General features: G+C 38.4%; 1 protein-coding gene across 3 annotated transcripts in view; it reads right to left on the bottom strand.

Moving 5' to 3' along the window:
• Positions 1-22211, bottom strand: part of LOC124160135 (collagen alpha-2(IV) chain-like) — a 210072-nt gene that overhangs the window by 20522 nt on the left and 167339 nt on the right. The window lies entirely within an intron of this gene.

Raw genomic sequence — 22211 nt, 5'->3', positions numbered from 1 at the left:
CGACGTGTTGTTTCGTATTTCCAATACTATTAATACAGCAGCTTCGATCACAGGGAAAAGATATGGATCCCTATCAATAAATTTAATATTTTTTTTGTCAATGACCTTTTTCAACAATCTTTTTTTCGTCAACTTAGGAGATTTTCCTTTCGCAAAGCAAATCGACAAGTCCCATGTACAACAATTTGTTATGTCGTGGTCGCTTATGTTTAGGATTGGAAACTTCCAGATGATTTGGACTTATTTGGAGATTTAGATGAGAATACGCCCTTATATAATATATATAACTTTATCTAAGGGTTTGTGCTAAATATTTTAGTAGGACGATGAGCCTAAAAAGGAGCCGATACGTTAAAATATCACTTATCCCACAAGTAAAGGCTATGACCTATCACACAAGTAATGGATAATAAGCTTTGATTTAAAAGTGTGAGCACATTATTCTGGCATTGGGAGAGTTGCTAAGCTCACAGCTATAAATTGAGATAAAGGGTATTTATACTGCGAGAGAGCGAGAATTATGAAAATACCCAGCGAAATTGAAATCTTACAGTATTACTCAGGGAATTGTGTATTAGAATCCCGTGATTATAAATGTTTGAGCTTGGTAATAAGAATGAAAACAATCCTCTAAATAATTCGCAAAAATATTACGAGATAATGTACTAATGCTAAATATAAATAACGTCGCTCTCGGCTAAAATTTGAAAATTAATGTGAGTTGGAGCCTCAGAGTAGTGTATTATAAATTATTATTTTTCTTTGTTTGGTTAATCATAATTAAAAGAAAACAAGTGGCTACAACGAAGGGTGCACGACATGTTTCTTACGTAGATCCAGGTTAGGAGACAAGTTTGAATAACATTTGTCAATAATCTAAAAGTTTTATGACACCAGTATTATAATTATAGCATTATTACCATTATTACCAGTATTATAGTTGCATAATTTGCATGCGGTAATGAATAGATCATTTACTAAGTTTAGAGGGAGCGAATTAGTTTTTCTTTAACTTGGATAAAACGACAGCGAAATCCAACAAACTAAGTTCCTATTTTCAGTTAGTGTATGATTCACCTTAAGACAATCACTAGGTATCGGAAAAAAAATCTTGGATAGATATGCCATCGTTATTAAATGCAATTCAGACTCGGTACATCTTTCTGGCACCAATAGTGTAGCGTATGGTGCTCATGCTATGCAGCTTCCGTGTGTTCTCTGTGGAGACCGTGGAGGCCATCGCTTTCGACTTCATCGCATACTTTCCGAGTTGGATAGCTGCCGCCAGAGGTCAGGTCTTGCAGCGGCCCTCCTGCGCAGACGCGGTAGTGCCTTGGGAAACTGCCACCAGGTGTCACTGACGACCCAAAGGTGTCTCGCGCGGGAGATATCACCATGGTTATGAAAGAGACTGTATTATGATTCAAATTTTGTAATATCGCTTGTGTTTTTATTGCTGGTTTTTATTACTGAGTCGAAAATTAATCATTTTTCTATTACTTAATGATTATATTTACTATTTTATATTTAACTCACTTAAAAATGATTTGTTTTCGATACCATAGTGCAATTAATTGGATTCTCGATAAATTGGTCCAAGGTTCATGAAAGTGCATGTCACGAGATGGGTCTGAGGAGAGTGATTGACTGAATACGATGGTAGCGTTTGCTTTACGTGGTTTATTTCGAATGTAACTCTATTTCCATTTCGTTTAATGATCACGATGGGGAAGAGGAATTAACAGGATTTCATTGAAATGTACATTCAAGCATTTAATTTTATTTTCCATCCCCTTAGTATTTATAGTTATATATTTTTTAATATTGGTCTCGAATTTTGAATACCGTGCAGTCATCGCGCCAGTACTTTCTCGTATTTCCTCTGAGAGATTAGGCACTTAATTTGATCTTATTCTCCTCACATCAGATGGGGACAAGGACTCTATCACTCCTTATATTCGAGATTTAATGGATGTATCTAAGCTTGATGTTTGAATGAAAATACAGTTTGGAGGTGAAATGATAGCCTCGTGTTTCACGTGTTTGGTTTCACTTGTTTGTTTTTGGAAATGGAAATTCACCGGGTGAGTTGGATTTCGGACTGTATACATACTCTCTCTAGATCTCCCCTTGATTCATTTCACTGTCCCTTTTCCTTTCCCAATGCTTGGAAAGGTCATCAGTATTTCGGCGAAAATGACACATTGCTGATAGGTACTCTCTCGAAGTTTTGTGAAGAGTTTTGTGTACAAATAGAGAAATAGACCGTGCACGTGATCCAAATTGTGATGGGAAACAAGTTGGAATTACCTCTAAGGTTTTCTGGAAAAGAGCTAGTGGGCTAAAAATATTATGCTTGGCCGGAATGTTTTCATGGCGAATTTCTTTTTATATTCATTTGCACTCATGAGGACAAAGTCACTTGTTTAATGCAGTGCCTTTAATTATTTATTCTTTCTACGCTAAGCATATTTCACTATGACGGCCTCAAAACATGACTAAAACATCATTTGAACAGAACTATGGCTAAAAATGAAATCTACGGACCGTTTGCAATACAATTCAGCATTATCAGCAGACGTTAACCGTCCTTGAATTAACTTTAGATATTCTTTGAACAGGAAAATTCTTCAACTCAATTTGATAGGATATTGAAATATTTTCTTCCCTTTCACAAAAAAACAATACTCCTGCATCGTTAAATCCGGTCTAGTCACAGGGACCGACATAACTCGGCAAAAATTATACAGGGGTGTCTATAGGCCTCGCCCTGGATTCTTTCACCTTCTGTCGTTGGTAGCCCAGTACTTCAGTAGCCCAGCTTCTGTTCTTCAATCGCTTGAATACCATTCACAAATGACATACTTTTATTTAAAAATATTTATTTTCTTCGAAAGTCAACGATCGAAATAAAACATTTCACATAATAATTTCTACTCATATAGTCGGAATATATTAATGTTACAAGAGGAACGATTTACACAAACCCTTATAAACGCCAAAGATATGTTCACCATGAAAAAACTTAGGCTAAGCAAAATAGCAGGAATAGAAGGATCAACAACTTGCTATTTCCACATAGTAATTTATTGACACCGACCATGGTTTCGTTACAGAGTAACATTATCAAGGTGAAAAATGCTGGTAAATTGACAGTATGTATAGAAGAAGGATGGATAGGAAAAATTACCGGGAGCCGTTGGCTAGGGGGAGGTAAGGGTTGGGGTTGGAGCTGGGTTTGGCGTTACTGTGGGTGGGGTGGGTGGCAAAATTGTTGATCCTTCTATTCCTGCGATTATGGATTTCCACCAAGTTACGCCCGCTACGATTAATTATCGTAATTATACTAAGCAAAATATTTTGTCATGACGAACATCATAATTGGTATATTCGAAGTAATTTAATATTATGTTTTTAAATAGAAGTGTTAATCTTGGAGTTGATTTTCCGTTATGGTAAAACGCTGTTTTGTCAGGGGTTCTTGATATCTTTTAACGTTTGCATTTCCTCCTTATCCGTAAAATTCTCAGTGATGGGAGGGTTGGGAAGGGTTTTGACGGTTGGTCTCCGAAGTGAGTCAATGACGGCCGCGTGCTTTGAAAGCGGAATGGTGCAAGTTGGTGCCCACACCACCATCACCCTGAAATATCCCTTCTCTCTCTCTCTCTCGTCTTAACGAAGTTTTACTCACATGCCGCCCCGCAGGCAAATTAGTGGGTGACAGGGGTTGCTATAAAAACGCTATAAATTAAAGCTCACTCAACCGCTTTGCCGGGATGTACAGATAAAGCTTACAAGAGGCGTCTCTTAAAATGAGGGTGGGATTGAGTGGAGAATTTGAGTAGCTTGCTGAAAGTGAATTGCTGCAAACATAACGGACGTAAACGACTCTACATGCCCTTTAAATCTAAAGATTGTTTGAAGTGGTGATGGTTGGAAAGTTACAAATAGTTAGTCGAGTACCCGTTACTCATTACCATTTACTCGGAATTTTTATTATTTTTGTCAGCCTAAACTCCCAGTTTTTTTTATAGTTTTGATCGTTTCAATGAAAATATTTCCAATTTTATGTTTCAATATTATTTGCTTCTACAGTTATTCTGATAATTTGAGAGGAATATTTTTATTTTTATTAATTCTAGCACCCACTATCTGAATATATTTGAATATTTTTGTTTCAGAAAGTTCAACCGTGTCATTTCATGAATTTAATCCTGCGAGCATGAAGCATAACGTAATCATCTCGTCTTACTTGGCATCTTGAACTGCTCTGTTGGAGTGTATTCTTCTGAAGTTTAGCCTGCGTGAGTGTGCCTTGTGTATTTGTGTGTTTGTGTGACTGATTGAGTGTCGATGCTTTCCATTTTGTTCCTTCCCCACAAAAAAAGGCAGTGAACCTTGGTCGTCGCCAAACGACGGGCTTAATTCCACACGACTTTTGGATCAATTTAGTATTCTAATAAAGTCTTGTTTTTTTATCGTAGGATTAGATGTCGTTTTCGTCTGGAATGCAAGCTTTAATAACGTTTTTCGACAAGATTTAGGTGGAAAGTGTTCCAATTGCCACCTAATTTCTCAGCATTTCTCTTCAATTCAAACCTCTCTCCAAACTCTAGATTTGAAGCATCACAGAAACGGTTGGAAAAAAAACATCGGGACATGAGTGGAGTGGAGTTTAAAATTTTCAAGTGAGAAGCGTGGAATGGAAAGGGCGAAAATAATGAGGGAATGGCGGCGAAGGGTGATGATGATGCTGATTTGAGGGAACCAACGCGAGATAATAATGAGTGGAATGGCGGGGGTAGGAGGCTGCGGTGGAGCGGAGCATGGCAACGAGGAAGAGAAGGAACGAGTTGAAATGAAGGCGAGGTTGTTGACGAATGGAACTAACGAAGTCGCAAAAGGGGATAATTAAGTACGCTTTTGGTCGCGGCGGTGCGGGTTAGACATAAATTATTAAAGTTGAACTCTATAAAGCTCTCTCAATCAGCAATTGAAATCGACTTAAAAAAAACAAAATTTCACCCGAAATCATCATTAATGCTGGAAAATTTGCCCTAATTATTCTTGCTTATGTATAAAGTTTGATGACGAGAGGTTTGAGTAGTTTCGGTAGTAATATTTCAAGGAATAATACGAAAGATGACTAGCGAACTATCCCACGCGCAAGTTTTTATTCTCACACTAAAACACGCATAAGCAAACTGGGAAGCGAACGAGGCAGGAAGTGTTAGCGCCAGGATGACTATGACGAAAATAACACCCAATGTTGGACGTTATTTTTTATTCTTTACTTTATTTAATTTTAACTATAATGTAACATTAACGGGAAGACTGCCAATTCAAACTGCAATTATTGCAACTAAAATCTAAACAAATAAGCTAATAACAGTTTCAAATCAAAGAGTAGCAACAAACTGATTACAGTGGCCACAATCTCATTGTCAGTATTTAGCAATTTATGTAACCATTATTATTCAAATTAAAAAGAAGAACTTTGTGCTTTCACATTAATATTTATTCACAAATTTACGACCATGGTTTCAACGTTGGACGTCATCATCAGGTGACCATTATTCGTTAAATGAGATGATACCAAGTCAGTAAAATTTTTAACTGTTAACGGAAACGGATCAATATCAGACGGGAGAGAATTTATCAGGACGGAGTGTCGGAAGAATAGAGAGCGCTTTAAACACTGATAGCCTGAGTATTGGCGTGTGGAGTCGGGAGGTCGAACTGGTTTGGCGGGAAGGTAATCTAATGTTGAGGAAGGAAACGATATCAGGGCTGTCAAAATAAGAGTTAAGGGATTGTAGATGAATTTAATGTCTGATTGAATTCGAGGTATTTTTAGGGCAATAAAGTCGCAGTAGCTTTTAAATAAAGATATCCATAGAGTCTTTCCTTATCTGCACCTCTCCCTTTCATGGAGCCTAACGTAGCTTTAAAGGGTTTGCCAGGCATGAATGCTTGATGCTCATAGAATGTAGATGGTGCTGGATCGCGCGGGACCCCAATCCAGTGGGGACAAAAGACCGAAACTGCGGAGCAGGACGTGGAACAGAGGCGCTCTGCACCCGACGTGAATGGGAAACAGACTTGGTTCTTGCTGCGAGCCAAGGGGGAGAGAGTGTTAGACCCTTGTCTTGAAGCGGGGATTGGGATTAAACTATTCGGCGCTCCAGTTTCATGCAGAGAAGAGGACTTATCGGGGTTCTATGCAGCAGGAAGCCCACGTGCACTCGTCTGAAGGCGACATCTTTGCCTTCTGTAGCCTTGGGACCAGGAGTGGGGGCTCCAACTTGATATCAGCAAATTCACGCCAATACGTACATTTCTTTCGTAGGAACAAGTATCTAATCTAATCATTAACTATCGCCAAATGTACATTGAGAATCGAGTTCAGGCAACTTATAAAAGTGAGAGAAGACTCTAAGATGTAGGGGTCGAGATAACTTAAAAATATTTTGTGGGGAACACTGACGATTAATATTTTTGGCAGAGCCCTGAAAAGCTTTGATTCATAAATCGTAGTGTGGGAAGATTCTTTGACAAATTAGGTTAGCGGGCCATTTAACTTAGATAGCTTGCTCTATGTCTCCAGGTCTAACAGTAACACAAAATAGAGAAATACTTTGCCGACGATCTCTAAGGTATAGGAATTTGTTTTTCACTGAAGAATAATGGGATATAGTTACCGCTACCAATAGATACTAATAAAAGACCATAGTCAAGACACGGCCAAAGCTTAAAATTATTTATAGTTTATAATATAAATTTTCCAATAGGTTATCGGGAAGTTATTTAATACCACCCAACACATGCCTTTTTAGGAATATGATGTAAGTAAATATGCATTCATTTTCAGGTCTTCAACTGAAAATCTCCAGGATAAACTCAAATATATCGTGTAGCGGGCGGACTGCACTTAAACTCGCTGTCATTCACGATACGCAGAAAACAAATATATCTGAAGAGCGCGGTATTTCATACGAGATTCATTCATATTATTGAGAGAACAATCTAATTTACTAATCATTATCAGTCAACAATCCTAAGATTGGTTTGACGCAGCTCTCCATTCTTCTCTCCTATCCGCTAATATTTTCACAGCGACTTATTTCTTCTCTTTCACATAATTTATAACCGGTATTATGTAACTCACTCATTGTATATTATTAAATTTAAAATAATACGACTGGAAAAAACCAGGTTATTTTTTCCTCTTTGAAACGTTTGCCTGGTCTTTCTGATTATCTCTGAATCATCAAAAATGTGTGTGGTATTTCAGAGTTTGTCTCCTAACCCCTGGACACTCATCAGCTCCCGAGGCACACCTATTGTAATTGTGGCTTCTTTCGGGATGATGCGTAGATGCAGAATTTTGGCGCCTTAGAACCCTCCCGCGCTCTCCGGCTGGTGACCTTTTCATCCGCTCGGCGGAACGTGGAATTATTTGGCGACACGGTTAATTGTGCTGAGGACTCTCGGATGGAACGATAGTGATGTCGTCGACTTGATCCTTTGACATTTCGAGGGTCGAGATTTGTCGCCTTCCATGTTCACCAGGAGCGCAGTGGAGGAGGCTCTCGAGAAACGTTCCCGCGATGCCGCGGGATAATCAATCCGTCCCGGGGACCATGACAGTATCGAGAACCGCTGTTCCTCGCTCCCTTAATGGGCATTAATCTTCTTCGTCACGGGGCGCGTGTCGCGTTTCTTTTTTTTCCTCGTTCCGAAAGCTCCGCTCGCTGTGATTTTAGCAACGAATTGCTATCGAGTCAAGGTGAGCAGATGAAGTCACTAGGGAAGACTATGGCATTTAATCGAGGGTTGGGACGTTTTGAGAAAACATTAGACTAGAGATGAAGTTTATCGGCTCCACAAGAGATAAAAATCTTAGAGTGAGGATGTTTTCGTATTAGTTTCTCTAAAAATTTAGATGGAGAGTGTTGAGATGACACAAACTTCGTGTGTTTTGACTACAAGATTGGAGGTGGCTGTGGTGGAATCAATCAAGTACGACTGTGTTACTCGTATGAAACGGATTGAACGTTCAATACAAAATTATTGTAAACAGTAACTTTTAGTTTTATTTTTTTTTCTCTGTTTAGCATAGCATGAACGCCAATATCAATTTGATGAATAATTTAATTGAGATAAAAATTATAATTAAAAAAATAATAATTTTAATGACATAAAACCCTAAAGGCCGTTTTACACGGTACACGGAATTGCGCAATCCAACGTTCGTGTGAAGGCGCAATCAAAATTGCGTCGTGTAAAGCGGTGAATTGCTATAACACATGCGAGAATGCGTGGATGCGAGACGGCAAAAAGCCCCTGTTCCAATTTCGTTCATGTATTCGCGCAATTCCACGCCATTTTAGAGATAAATGCAGCTCTAACCTGCGCAATTCCGTGCCCCGTGTAAAACGGCCTTTAAAGAGAGAATGCTGACGTAATAGTTGTTCGAAAATTTCAGATGTATAGCTCGCTCGCTTTGGTTTTAGCAACGAATTGCTTTCTATTCAAGGTGAACAGATGAAGTCACTTGAGAAGACTTTAATCGAGAGTTGGGACATTTTCAGAAAACGATAGACTAGAGGCGAAGTTTATTGGCACCACAAGAGATAAAAATCCTAGAATGAGGATGTCGGCGTATTAGTTTGGTCTGATAAAGACAATCATCGAGAGACAAAAGTAGATGACAAGAACGGAAAGGGAAGACCTCGATTGTAATATGTGGAACAGGGAAAGAAGGATGTGAAAGAAAAGAAATACGTAGGTGTGCAAATGTGCTGATAGAAGAATTGAGTGGAGAGCTGCGTCAAACCAATGTTTGGATTATTTACCGATGGTGATGACGTTAATGATGGCATATTAGTCACTCGGAAATTCGCGATGCATTGTCCATAATAATCTTTTGATAACACCCTTGTTGTGGGTTCATCTTTGGAGATTGGTGTTAGCTGTGGGGGAAATAAGTAATTACAAATATGTTGCACGCATATAAATTAGAATAAGGTTAGTGCAAAACTGTTGTAATCAGCCCTCTTAACTTTATTGTTTTCTCTATTTATCATGGTATGAAAACACTGATTTGATGAGAATGATAAGAATTCATTTATAGTTTAGCGAAATTTCGCCACGTGTGTTTGTTTCTATGCATAAGCCGCACGAAATTCATATTTTTCTCAACGGAAGTCTGTAGTCCTCCTCGAACTGTTGTGAATTTTTTGACAAATGCCAACAATATAAGTTACGTATAAAATTATTTTTTTTACAGATAAAAATGAGTTTATATGCTTGAACAGTAAAGTCATACACTGAATGTTAGTAGAATTCTTTATGTTGTAACCAAGAATTCTTGCTTTCGCATAGTAAATGTAATATTATTTGACATCACTAGACATCGAGCCAGGATCTCATGATTGACAACGGTAGCATTCCTGCCACGCACATAGAATATTTGGTTTTTAGTTTTGTATTATTTTTCAGCTTTCCGCGTGATTGCGAGCAGATTCCTTACCTCGTGCATTCTTTACAAAAAAAGGAAAAGCATTCCAATGATGAATTTAATGTCTAATGGCAACAAAATGTGGTGGTGTGAAAAAAAAACTTTGGGACTCATTCACAACGAATAAAGATTGTATTTTCGAAATAAATGAATGGAAAGCGAGATGCTTCAAAATATTACGGAATGAAAATTTCTCTCAAGAGAAACAAATTTCTCTCCTTTCGTGTAATAGTTAGGAGTGTTATTATTTTGAAACCTTTTCAATGAAAGCCAGTTTCATGAAGAGACTATCCTGTATTTTTTGGATAAAAAAGGGCAATATCTTACTTCTGCGTCCAGAAAAGCCTTTACGTATTATAATTAAACTGTTCTTATTAGCAATCCTTTGAATGGAATTTCCACTCCAGCTATCTTGCCTTTAGCAGTGTTATAAAAAAATAATTAGCCAAAAAATATTCAATTAGAGAGAAAGTTTCGTATTTTTTTCTGGGAGAGGGTTGACTTATACAAGACCTGAGGGTCATTGTTAAGGAGATTCAATTTTGCTTCCCCCGAAATAAAGAAGCATACCGATCACAGAGGGAAAATGTTATTGCTCCAATGAATCAGGCAATGACTCACAACAAATTTAAAGGAGCAGCGAAGCGTAGACATATCGAGTTGTAATATGAAAACTCTCTTCTGGAATAAAAGCTTTCCAGCAGATTGTTTGGACCTCCGGGATGCTTAATAGCTTTTTCTGGCGGAGAAAGGCCGATCTCTGTGCGTAATGGGTATTTGTTTTTGGCTCTTTGTCTTTCCCCAAAACTTTTGTCAAACAAAGTTAATAAATCCATTCTCAACATGCTGATACGAGATACTATCTCGTGTGAGAAGTTTATTTAAGGTCACGTATCCTGAACTTACTTTGTACTCATTTATTTTCTGGGATTTCTTCTGGGATTGGGTCTTAGCATTTTTTGCTTCTTTAGCAATAACCGTGAAATAGGTCTTTTTAGGCCCATTTGGAATACTTTGGGTGAAACATTGATTTCAAATGTATTTTGGGTGATCCTAATTATGAAGAAAAATGAGTACTAAATTACTGACATCACAGTATAATCGTTTTTTGACTTGCGTCACCGTCAACATTTCTAGTAGCTAGACTTACTTAATCACTTCTTGACATTGTGACTTGGCCATTCAGAATGAAAAATGTTTTTGAGAAACATTTCAAGTGAGTAGTTTTAGTCTCCTATCCTTTTGAAATCCTCTGCATCAAGCTTAGCCGTCCGTTGCTTAACCAAATGGACATAAATGTTGCGCACTTGTGACTTTTATATTGAAAATATCATCGCAGTTTGCTATATAAGGAAATTAAGAAACATTCTCTTAATATTTCTAAAAACCTTGAGCAGAAGACGGAAGAACTTAGCTGGGAAAATTATGAGACATGATGGCTTGTTGTAAACATTCGTAGAAGGACAGGTAGAAGGGAAGAAGGGCAAGGGACGGCCCCGAATGAGTTACATAGGACAAAGGGTTATAAAGGATGTAAAAGAGAAGGAATACGTCGCTATAAAAAGGTTAGCGGATAGGAGAGAGGAATGGAGAGATGCGTCAAACCAATCTTAGGATCGATTGTTGACTGATGATGATGATGGCGATGAATATTATCTGGTAACAAATTAGTTTAGCATTTATTTACGGAGCAAGAAAAAATAGTTCTCAAAAGTCAGTATTTTAATGACTATATAGAGGCGTGTGTTATCACTTATTGTGTCTGCTTTTTTGAAAACTTAGCAGTGGTGAAACATCTAATAAATATTACCACCATATTTTGTATTAATTTTGCGAGACGATATTTTATATTAAATTCACCCAGGAAATTTAATGCTGGTGTTTTGCATTTTTTGTCTACCTACAATATTTCAGGACTCTTAGTGTACTCCGTTAGAGTGGGTAACCCGAAGGAAGAGTGGTAACACGGATTTATTCCTCGCTCTTCCCGGTGAAGCGTTAAATGGAGATCGGATAGTGAGGAACTCATTGAAGCGTGGAACTGTGGTCACTCTCCCATCTCCCTGTGATATGAATCAGGAATTCGTTGGGGGAAAATGGCGCGACAGACGAAAATCCGTATTGCCCCGTTCATATTACGATTGTCCGAGCGATCGTCCCAACGATAGTTGGCCGACCTAACCGTGTGAATGCGTGTCCTGACAATAGTTCACGTAGTTCCAAACGTTGCCACTTTACGATGGTTAGGCGCTGGGAGACCGGAAAAGGAAGCGACAAGAGAAAGACGAAAAGCTCGTGTAGCTCTCTTCGCTCTATTTTTTATTCATGGATTTGTCCTAGGAAGGAAGATTATGTGCGGAAGAAAAATTATTCGGTAAATACACGTTGAACACAGTAATATCTTGACCTTGCTTTGCTAACCGTCAATTTCTCGTTCACTTTAGATGTCAGCATTAAGGGCAGCACAGGTTTCAACCATAGTTGTGTGAATGCACGATAGTTCCAACGATTGCTGGAACAATCGTAATCTGAACTAGGCATAAGTAGGAGCGGAGTAGTCACATCGAATTCGAACGATTTCCAACGCCAGAAACCGAAAACTAAATAGGAGCGACCGTTTTTGACTGGGACTGCTAACGACGACCGTTTTGTCTGGCATGGTGTTTCGGGGGTTCCTTAAACGACTGCGCGTGAGATAACTGACCTTAGGGGTGAGTTATCCCGTTCGGTGATGGACTGCGCATTAGACGCAATGGACAAAACATTAGACGGTAAGATGCGGGAAACTAGACTAGAGCCACCTGGCTAGGAGTTCGGGAAGTTGTCAGGATTGAGTCTAGTACGTGGAGGACGGGTGTGTTGAGGTATTTCTTGGATGTATTTACAGCGGCGGCTATGGGTGTAAAAGGAGGCAAGTCAGTGATTACGTCCAGTTTTACAGACCGCATTTTGGTGAGTGACTATTATTTCTTACCGTAGCTATATTACATATATTACCTATTACAGCGAGGGTTTTACATAATTTTATTTAATTCGCTCCTTGGAATGACGAATACTTTTACGGCTTCCTTCGAAGTGATTCACCTGAATTATTTCTGCTCGGATTATAAATTATATACGCTTCATCTAAGACTTATTTAATTTTCGACAACTTCGTTAAATTTCAATTCATGAAATGTCTATATATCCTATGAGTGGTCAGTATATTAAAGGTGACCAGTTTCTTTTGGACAGCTTTTAAAAAGTCTAAAAAAGTACCAAATTATCCTTAAAGCGACTATAGAAAATCGAACCTTTTTTCCCAATCGGAAGGAATTTTAATCCATTCGGTATGCTCATATTATTCTAAATTTTGATTTTTATTTATCTATTCCTATGGAGTGTAGGTGTTAAACTGCTGTATCGGTAAGACGGTACTCTGCCCAAGAGCGAAATTTCTCAAGATGGAATCCAATATAGTGTACCCTTAGCTGAATTATTTTTAGCCTAACGAAAGATATTTTGATAACCAGTTAAAATATTAGAAATTGACAATATTAACTAGCATTCGGTTAAATTTTCCTTGCCCTTGACCTCAATTACTTGCAATATTCAACGAATCCTCCTTAATTTTTTTTAACCAATTTTCCTTTGTACACTTAAAAAGATCCCAAAATTTGCTGCAGAAAGAGCATATTCTCCCCAAGACAGGTAGCACTGTATCATCGGCCAATAATGACATGGAAGGCAGTTCTTAGTTTCGCCTATTAATTCCGTGGAAAAGTCATTCCCATCCCATTATGGCTATTCCTGTACCAATTTCCCCATCAGCCCTTTCGGCTCTTTACATTTTCATCTCTTTCAAAAAGAACCCACTTGCTGACCTCGATTCCGTCCTCACAATTCGTCCTCTGCGCGAGGGAATGATATTCCCTTACCCCCGACCACACGCTCGATCAATTTGCAGTAAAAGCGGGGCGGGTCGAGTGCCGGACCCTGTCGCACTCCGCATTCATCTGACCGTTTTATTTTTCATCATACCCATTTCATCCCTTCCTCTGTTTACCTTTCCTTCCTTCTTCGTCTTGTCCCCGGACAATCGGGCAGGCAAATTCAGCGACCTCTTGTACCCTTCGAAATGTTTTTTTGGGCTCTTCTCAATCGTTGAAGGTTTATATAGGTTTTAATGGTACATTTTTCAATATTTTCATCTGAGCCCTTTTCCACGTTCAAATTCTCTTTATAACTCACAGTTAAAAGACCTATTCCCCTTCTTTCTGACTATTCTTAATACTTCTATCACCATTTTCTACATACCCTCCTAGTTTAGTATTCGTTTAAGATTTTAAACTGATTAGGCTGGTAGTCAATGGAATCTCGAAGGCTACGCGCTTGGCTTAGATTGCTTGAGTATTAAAGAATATACACGTCTTTCAGAGCAACAGGGAGAGCATCATCTAGCTGGTCTAGCATTTCGATGTCCAAGTTCTAACAACACGTATCTCAGAATTTGGACGGTCTGTTTCAATAATGTTAATAAAAAAATAAAATTCAAGCAAAAAACAACTATTTGTTTGCAAAAGTATGCCTGCTTTTCATCTTCGTGATTTTTTTGTTTTTAATTTCATTTAAAATTATATACAATTTAAAAAAATAAATCTTTTTTTTCTCTCCTTTAAAGTTGCTATTTTTGAGATACGAGCCGTTAGAACTTAGCCATCGATATGTTGAATGCGGACCCTGGTTTCCAAAAAACACTCGGTACGACTAAACTATGTTTGGATTTAAAGCATTGTCATTTTAATTATTTGTGAATTTGCATTTATTCTAATCATGGCGACATAAATGTTCTAGCTGCAAATAGTATTTGCTATCTTTCGGCAATCAATTGATAGTTAAAGAAATTGCTGAAATAAAATGTTGCAGTATTTCAAAATCCAGTATTGTGTAGATCATACAAGATGTAGAAACTCTTTGTTCTTCGTCACTTCAAGTAATCATAGGGTATATTTTGATGAAGATAGCACACTAAGAGCCCGTTTAATAATGTCTCGTTAGCATTAGCCATAAAATGAAGCAACTAACCAAAACTTTCTGCCATAGCCAGTAGAAGTTGAAGGCTGTATCATTTTTTCTTAGCGTTAATAAGAAATATTAAAACTGGCACTAAGAGTTTAATATATGTTTAGTTTCTAATAGCAATATAAAATTGAAGGAAGAAACATACTGCAAAGTTTTACTTTATTGTTCAACACAATTTTCACCGAATTGCCTCATATGGTTGGAACCGAGGGTGGATTTTTTATTTATTTATCGCCAACTGATCAATAATTATTGATATTGAAATATATATATTGAAAAATTATATTGAAATTATAATTTATGAAAAAAAAACATTCTAAGTAATATGAGAAAGATTATGCAAACATTTGTTTTTAACAATAATAGATTTTACTGGAGCATACTTTGCCAAACGACTTTGAGGTTACGTATTTACTGCCTTCACTCTCTGCTTTTCAATTTCCAAGCTTCAAGGATGTAGTCCATCAGCTAAGTTCGTGTAATTAGGGGGAATATAAGGTTCAATGAGTGCGGGATCATTAGGCGTGTTTTGTTTTTTTGGGAGAACAATGGGCAGACTGTTTCCTCGGCTTTCGAGTTCGTTCGTCCTTGCTTCGCTCTCTCGTGACCTTGCGTGCTTACCGTTTTATCGCAATGGCCATAATTCCCCTGGCCAGTTCCTACTTTATTTCAGGGTTGTGGAAGAAATAATTCCTCTCTTTGCTAATTGTGGAAACCTCGAGGTTATTGATCTCGTGGAGCGTTTGCATGTTGAATAGACCTCGCAAACAACTTCGCTGTTGTGGCTGCTCCTTAGCGTAAGGCTATTATGTTGAGAAAGCCGTGAGGCGCGTAAGGTAGAACTAAAGAAACCATGAATAATTCTTTCGCTTCAATTTTGTTAAATTTTCTAGGAGGGCTATTTGTTAAGCGCTAAAATCTTATTCCGTAAGGATGTTATTCTCTTTTCGGAAAGATTATTCAAGAGAATAAGTTAAAAATACTCTTTCCCACTGAATAGAATATTCTTCTTTAACTGGGGCGCGTGAGAATAATTTTTTTTGAAGTGCAGATGTTATAAAGAACGTTGATTTTAGTTAAAACGTAGGGTAAAAAGGGACTTTGTTATCGAGAAAGAGGCATTTGCATTTGATGAGTGAATGAGTAAGGTTATTTTAGCTGAAAGAGGCCGCAGTTGGAGTAAAACGTTTAAGTTTTTTTTTCCTGAATTTTCATTAGCTTCAAATTCTATCATTACTGCTTACATTTATGCAATTTATTTCATATTTTATTGAAGTATGAAGTACATTGGGAAATATTTTTCTAAACCAAAGATGGCAATAAAAAAGAAGTCATGAGTGCCAGAAGTAAGTACTGTGGATATTCAAAAGGTAAATTTTCAATCACCTATTGAGTATACAAGTGATGTTTATTCACGGAATTGTGCGGGTAATAATTTGCGAACAAGAAAAGGACAGAGGGTTTTTACTCGAAAAGCTGCCTTTCACAAGTTCCAACTCCTCTGCCTTAAATTTTTACTCTATAAAAATGATTCCTTAGATTCAGGTACTGATATGGAATCTAATTTTAATGCTTGAAGTAATGTCGTTTTTGGTATGCAATTAGTTTTCACCCTGCCTATGAAAGCAGAATTGTATGCATCGTAAGTAAATGCAAGAAATAAGCAAATGTTTTAACGAACGGGAAACATTTTCTATTTCTTAAAGTAAAGATTATGTATATTTCAACAACGTTAATTTTATAATTCATTATACGCGATTTACTAATCATTAGGAACTATGATAATACGAGTGAAGTCAACGAGCTAGGTATAAAATCGACGGTTTCTTTCAAAATTAAACTACAGTTAGTACAATGTTTATCAATCATTCGAAAGACTTTCAAAGTGCACATCTGAGCAGTAAAATTAATCCCGAAAAATCTATTGAAAATAAACAATTGAATTATTATTAGTAAACATTTACAAATGTAGGGATGTTAAAGTTTTGGGAATACCACTCACTCGCGACGGATGACGTTATGATAGGCTGGTAACGATGCCGCAGGGATCAAAATGAATGGTCAAGATCGAGGTTGAAAAATCGAGTTTTGGTCGAAAATCGAAGATCGTATCTCGATTTCCTCCTTCTTCTCGATTTTTGATATTCGAAAACTCGATTTTCGCTCATGCCTCGTTCACATTACGATTGTCGGAGCGATCGTCCTAACGATTGTTGGCCGAACTAGCCGTGTGAATGCATGCCCAGACAATAGTTCACGTAGTTCTGAACGTTGCCACTTTACGATGGTTGGCGCTGGGAGACCGGAAAAGGAAGCGACAAGAGAAAGACGAAAAGCTCGTGTAGCTCTCTTCGCTCTATTTTTTATTCATGGATTTGTCCTAGGAAGGAAGAATATGGTCGGAAGAAAATTTATTAGGTAAATACACGTTGAACACAGTAATATATTGTCCCTGCATACCTCAACAGCTTTGCTAACCGTCAATTTCTCGCTCTCTTTAGTTGTCAGCACAGGTTTTAGCCATCGTCGTGTGAATGCACAATAGTTCCAGCGATTGCAAAAATCGTAATCTGAACGAAGCATAACACGGACACAGGTTCCCGATCACTCCACCAGAGTGCGGACTATTCACCCTTCAAAAACGTGGAATGGGAAATAATAATGATAATAAACGTCTTTATTGGGATTGGGACTAGAAAGTCCCATCTTCCATCTAACAATGCTGGTTGGATATTATGCTGAGTTAGCATTTGACTCCGGGATACTTGTCTCACCCTCGCTGGCGCTAATTTAACTAAACCAAACATGGAATATATGCTATTAAATACATTGTTAACTTGCTCATGAAATTACATGCAGAAAAATTACATGAAAAGAAATAGAAGTTCCATTTCCAATAAACAAATAAAACTATAAGTTAACAAAGTTACCTTGGACCAAGTGTAAAAAGATGCTAGTGAACGTCGGAAAAACCTAAGGATATTGACTGTCGTACTTATTGGAAAAAAACCCACTGCAGGAAAACGCCCTCACAAGAAGGGGGGAATTGGAACTTACAGCAGCAGCAGCCGAACGATCGTGGAGTACGGAAGCTGTTTTGCTGGACCCCTCTGGTCTTGATTGAGAGGGGAAGTAACTTCAGCGTGCATGAAGATCGTTAAGGGCTGCCCCGCAAGGGAGGTTGGTGTTGGTCTGGGGGATGGGGTTTGTAAGGGTTTCGCTTGCGATCGAACGTGTGTGCTTGTCTGAGGCACGGGCGAGGAGATACCGCAGGGCGATGGGATTTGCGGTCGAGCTTACTTGGTTTAACACCGAGGGCCACCCGAATCGGAATTCCTTACTGAGCCGCGTATTCCTCCTTTCGCGTCCAATCGAAACGCTGCATCCAGTCATTCGGTTACAGCACTTGAAGAGCAACTTGGCTTTGTCGGTCGTACAAGCACCTGAATTCAGAACTGAGTGCCAATTTCGAGTTCTAGGGGTAGCAGCAATCCGAGGTATTAGCCTCTCTTAGAAAATATCTAGATATGCTTAAAGCCAACTTAAGTAATTTAAAGCTTGGTTTATTTTTGTGCTATTTTATGAAAACCTATATCGGACCTCTTTCTCTGATTTCATTACTTTTCGTGAACGATGTAGTCCAAATTTAGGAAATATTTAGCTTTCCTTACATGCGTGCTCCGTTAAATATTTCCTGAAAAATCCGCTGAAAATAAAAATTCAAACTAATCAAAGCATTTACATTTCTAATAAAATTTATTTTCAAGGAAAATTGTAGATGAATGTATTCCATGCGGGACCATTTGGATACAAAATTTAAAGAATGAATATTATTTTTGTTCCATCGACAACAATTCCAATTTTATGTAGGTGATTAGAAGGAGTTTATGCATTATGCGGGAATTTACTTCTTCTATCATCAGTATTTAGTAACTGCAGCAATCTACATTTTATGGTTCTCTGGTTGATTATGAAAAATATTAAGGACAATAGCACTTAGAAGAAAGACATATTTTCGCCTTATTACTCGTTAACGGAGATTGTAACTCCACTATAAGTTTTTATGCAATTGCATTCATAATAGTTTTGCCAATAGTATCAATTTGGCAATAGTATCAATTTGCCAAAATTTCATCCTTTCCTCTTACAATCAGGGATACCAACGCTGCCTCGATTGATGGAATTAATGACATAACTCGCTAGGTCGTCTCATTGCATGTTTTTCTTTTTCCCGTTGCTCTAACCTTGCATGGAATTACTAACAGTTGGGAAGTTTTTTTTCCTTTAAATGAATGTGCCCGTTTTTCAAGTTACCATGCGTAATATTTTTGACCGAGTAGTGTGCCTGTGGCGGTCTTCTTGCATGCTGCATGTTGGTGGCTGATCACCCCCTTCCAAACACCCTACAGGTACACTCACAGGGTATTATGTTGATGTAGATTTTAAAACACTGCTTCACATGTGTCGTTGGTCGAGACTGATACGTTGGCCTACGTAAAATGTGAGTTAATTAAGCCAATACATTTATTAAGTTCTCGCTTTTACCTAAATTATGGTTGAATTAATCTTCGTGTCCATATTTTTACGATTGCCAAACACCCTAGAGGTGGCTCGCAGGGTATTATGTGGGTGTGGATGTATATTTAAAGGAATACGTCCCGTCGAGTGTACAACCTTCTTGCTATTGCTGTGCTAACAGGGCTAATCACAATGTCCAAAATTAACTGACCATTGTTATGAATTGTCCAGTTTGTCGATCTCGCCTCCTGCCTCACCTTCCGCATTATCTTCCCCAGCCCGTGTTTGCTTATAGCCTAGAGGTCACTGGGAAGCCGTTATGCGTTCCTTCCGTCAAACGGAAGTGACCTGTCGAATCCAGGAGTATGATTTGGAGCTCTCGTCCCGTGGCATTGTGGGATGGATAGGAGGGGTGGGGGAACGTGCTTGTCATAACTGGAGCGTGACCGTGGAAGCGCGCAAGGCGGAATATCTTGACTCGGTCACGGGAGGTGGTCGGCCCGCATATAATCCGAGCGGGTGGCCGTGACGTAGGACCTCGGTAGGACGTAGGGGGGTGCTGCGGCGTGTGACGTCTTTTGATAGTGATTTTGAGGTCCCCGTGGGTGGTGACGCCGGAAGAAGAGACCACGCAATGGGGAAAGCAGTTAGAGGGCGCCCCCCGTCGAGTGGGAGTTGATGACGGCATCGCAGGGCGAATGAATATATCTGAGGGAAGGGAAGCCGCAGATGGCAGAAATACCCGACCTGATCCAGCACGATACGCGTCTTTGCCGTCGGATTGTCTTAAAAATAAATCCACAAATTTAGACACTGTATTCTCGACGTCAGAATAAGGTCCACTTTTTGTGGAGATATATCATGGAAAAACATATCGATTGATAAACAAAGATATCGTCCTGCCCACTAATTTTATTTTATCAGCTCCCAACACGTGTTATGATTGCCACTTAATCATTATCAGGTGAGCCCAGCATGGTGGTTACTAATTTTACAAAAGAGGGTCCTCTGTTCATCTTATTTTTTTGTTGAATCAGGTGATATCAGGTCATCGTCCCCTTCATATGTATTAAAACATTTAAAAAAGAATATTCTTTCTCGGCTATGGTGACTATGCCATCATCAACCCTTTTAATTGTCCTCAAGTTTTCCTTGAATCATATTTACCACTTGGTTTGTGTTTTTTGTAAAAAGGCTTATGCACTGGGTTCCCATATGGTGTATGGTTCCCCACCTTGACATTTATTATTCCATGCCTAGATACAACTGCTCCTTGGAGTACGTGATGAACGGAATGACCGTCGAAATTATCTACCATATCGCTGCAGAGTTTTTTTTCCTTTACACCCTCAAAATGAAGGTTGTTTTAGGAATATAGTGAAAAATGCAGAGTCTCGGGAAACTTTCATCATCGGGAAGCCATCTGTTTGAGAGGGTAGCAAGTAAACTAGACGTGTGGTTGTAGACTCCCTTTCGGATGTTTATTTTCGTGATGAAATCCAAGTGCTTCTGAGTCAATGATTGTCTTCCAAATATGTATCTAATGACAAATCTGTGACTTTTGATAGCTGTTGGCCGGTAGCGTTGAGGATTCATTTATTTTCTTATATTTAATGAGTTTGGTAATAATGAAAGTAAAAAAATCGCACGGTGTACCTGACTAGGTTGAATATGGTAATGGTAACTGGTAATGGTAATGGTAACAATAATACCTGAGTCCAGCATAGGTGTACTCTTAGAAAGCAGTATTTTTATTAGCTTGTACGTAATATTTGTCCTGAAGGCAAAAATAATACCTTATCAAATTAAGTCGAAAGAATGTTGAATTTCGGTAAATATTGGTGAAAACGGGGTAGACGGAAGTTAAAAACCCAGGAAAATAATACTTCATAGAAACCTCTTAAAAGCTCCTTATCTTTTCACCCAGATTTATAAATAATTGCCTTTTTTTCTATTCATCAAGTTCATATTCATCAAGAACCCAGTAAAATGATACTTTATAGAAACCTGTAGCAACCTACTCGGAAAGTGGAAGTGCCAAAAAATAAGTGTCGTAAGGAACCATGAAGGGACTACCACCAATGAAATTAGTTAAATTGAGAGCAACTTCACTAGACGTAATGAATTAGCATAGCTTAGCTTATCTTTTTCACCCAGATTTATAAATCACTTGCCTTTGTTTTCTATTCATCAAGTTTGATTCGTGCAAGATAAAGAGTCCTTTATGGTTCACAGAAATACTCATCCTCGATACATCCACCGAAAACTGGACGGATGCATGGGAATTCAAAACAAGAAAAACCTCGAAGTTCCTGCTCTCGATATTCATCAGACTTGAGAGAAAACAGCACGCGGAGGAATTTAATTATGAATCTCATTCGTTCATTTCGACTTTTTTTATCGCCTCGGGAATTCCGAAAAAATCACTGCCTCGTTATGAGTGGAAGATGCTATTGTAGAAGATTTCATATTTTTTTAAATGTGTGTGCGGTTTGAAAAAATAATTGAAATATCGGCCGAAAACAGTTTTCACTAAAAAAATTCTTGAAGAGAGATGATTAATGTTTCCATCAATGCGTTTTCGAGGGAACGAATTTAGCGTTCGAGACAGGTGGTGTATGGAAAACTCAAAAGTGTGGATTACCGGCACTGGCCGTGTTAGACTGCGAGGATCGGCGACTCGGAAATTAAGCACATGGTGAGTTAAAAAGATAAGGTGGAAAAAATTATTAATTTTTTGTAATTTATTCCTCACGTGCCATGGAGTGCTCCACCGATAATAATCGTGCGGATTAATCCAGATCGAGTAGTCTACCACGGATATTCGTTGAGAACGTGGAGTTTTCAGTGTGATTCCCTTTTTTTATGAATAACGCCATAAAAAATATCTCACATTTAGCCGCTTCGCTGCGGGGAATAAATGGAAGAAAAACCCATGTGCATCATCGACCCTTCAACTTCGGCTCACCTCTCGTCCCTTATTCGTTCCGCTTCATTACTATGCATTGGAGGCGCCATGTTTTTTGACGGGATGGTTAGAGGAGTGAACGAGCACTTCCCGTCGAAGGGGGTCACGGTGAAATTTTGATAAAGCTGGCGAAAAGCGTCT

This window comes from Ischnura elegans, chromosome 6, assembly GCF_921293095.1.
Source record: "Ischnura elegans chromosome 6, ioIscEleg1.1, whole genome shotgun sequence".
Lineage (NCBI taxonomy): Eukaryota > Metazoa > Arthropoda > Insecta > Odonata > Coenagrionidae > Ischnura > Ischnura elegans.
The sequence above is the reverse complement of the archived record's forward strand: the minus strand, read 5'-3'. Positions and strand labels throughout refer to the sequence as shown.